Here is a 2,386-nt window from a genome sequence, read left to right as displayed (position 1 = left end):
GGGCAGCAGGGGGCCCACACCATAAGGCGGCGCGGGTGGCCCCTGGTCGCGCCAGCCTATGGTGTGGGGGCCCCAGCCGCCTCCTTGCGCCGCCTCTTCGCCTATAAGATGCCTCGTGACCTAAAAACATCGGGGAGTTCGACGAAAACAGAGAAAACCATCCAGAGCCGCCGCCATCGCGAAAGTCCAATTCGGGGGACATAACTCTCTGTTCCGGCACCCTGCCGGGACGGGGAATTGCCCCCGGAGTCATCTCCACCGCCGTCTCCACCGCCATCTTCACCGCCATCGCTGTCTCCATGATGAGGAGGGAGTAATTCACCCCCGGGGCTGAGGGCTCCGCTGTAGCTATGTGGTCAGGGCCGGCCCTTGGGGGGGTCAGGCGGGGCGGCCGCCCCGGGCCCAGAAAAATTAGGGGTCCAAATTTTTTATATAAGCTTATTATACATTGTAGAAGAAAACAGTAAACGTTTTTAGATGGGCTTGGATCTATACTTTGGATCTTTTATTTTTATTTTCGTTTCCGATCCGGCCGGTCAGGACTTCACTCGCCTTTGATCGATAGTTGGTTCGATACGAAACGGAAATGTCGCGGCTATCCCCTCGCCCAGGCGGTTTCCTGCTCGGCTGCTCTTGCTCTCCCGATCGTGACTGGCGATTGCGCGCGACGATCTGCTGCCCTGCCTACTCGTCCGCCGGCCGCCGCAGTCCCAGATTCCCAAGATTCCCAGTGCCAGTCTGGCAGTCCCATGTCCCCAATCAGGCAATCACCCAATTTGCATAGAAGATTAAGATAGAAGGTAAGAACACCCGTCACAATTCTCTTGGAATTCTACTATATGCTCTAATTCGGGTTCTAAATTTTGATTAGTAGTAGTTGTTCTTATTTTTAGGAGCGAGGTTAACTGATTATAGTGCCTGGACCCGGTGCTAAGAAAATAAGAAGGATATATCAATAACATAAATTAATAAAATCACAAAGGGTCTATGTTTAATTTTTGAAAAACAGCTCGATCACTTCGAGCAATCCAGATTAGTTGGCGCTAGTTGGTATGGGGGCACATAATAATGTTGATGTAGAAGATGATGTAGATATAGAGGACGATTGTTATTTTTATATAAATATTGTAGTTGGGTATACTTAAAGTATTTATTTTTCATCATCATACCGGAAAAAATTATAATAAGAAGGGCCCAAAATTTTAGTTCCGCCCCGGGCCTTCGAAATCTCAGGACCGGCCCTGTATGTGGTTCATCTCTCTCTTTATGTGATCTAGTTGAATATCATCTATGTGCTACTCTAGTGATGTTATTAAAGTAGTCTATTCCTCCTCCATGATGTAATGTTGGCAGTGTGTGCATCATGAAGTACTTGGTTTATGCTATGATTGTGATCTCTTGTAGATTATGAAGTTAACTATTACTATGATGATATTGATGCGACATATTCCTCCTTTCATAGTGTGATGGTAGAAGTGTGCATGCTATGTTAGTACTTGGTCTGGTTGTGTTGATCTCTCTTGCACTCTAAGGTTATTTAAATATGAACATTGAATATTGTGGAGCTTGTTAACTCCGGCATTGAGGGTTCATGTAATCCTACACAATGGTGTTCATCATCCAACAAGAGGGTGTAGAGTAGTCCTATTATGTGATCATTGTTGAGAGTGTCCACTAGTGAAAGCAGGATCCCTGGGCCTTGCTTCCAAGCATCGAATCTCCGTTTGTTTACTGTTTTGTTGCATGTTTACTCGCAGCCATATTTTATTCAGATTGCTATTACTACTCATATACATCCATATTACTTGTATTTCACTATCTCTTCGCCGAACTAGTGCACATATTGTATTAGGTGTGTTGGGGACACAAGAGACTTCTTGCTTTGTGGTTGCAGGGTTGCTTGAGAGGGATATCTTTGACCTCTTCCTCCCTGAGATCGATAAACCTTGGGTGATCCACTTAAGGGAAACTTGCTGCTGTTCTACAAACCTCTGCTCTTGGAGGCCCAACACTGTCTACAAGAATAGAAGCTCCCGTAGACATCAATGTGTGAGTAGTTCACCCCTGGACTATGGGTCCATAGCAGTAGCTAGATGGTTGTCTTCTCCCCATTGTGCTATCATTGTCTGATCTTGTGAGCTGCCTATCATGATCAAGATCATCTATCTGTAAAGCTACATGTGCGTTTGCTGGGATCCGATGGATAGAGAATACTATGTTATGTTGAATATCAATCTATTACCTATGTGTTGTTTATGATCTTGCATGCTCTCCGTTATTAGTAGAGGCTCTGGCCAAGTTTTTACTCTTAACTCCAAGAGGGAGTATTTATGCTCGATAGTGGGTTCATGCCTCCATTAAATCTGGGACAGTGACAGAAAGTTCT

Source organism: Lolium perenne, chromosome 5 (assembly GCF_019359855.2).
Source record: "Lolium perenne isolate Kyuss_39 chromosome 5, Kyuss_2.0, whole genome shotgun sequence".
In the NCBI taxonomy this organism is placed as follows: Eukaryota; Viridiplantae; Streptophyta; class Magnoliopsida; order Poales; family Poaceae; genus Lolium; species Lolium perenne.
Note: the sequence above shows the minus strand (reverse complement) of the source record.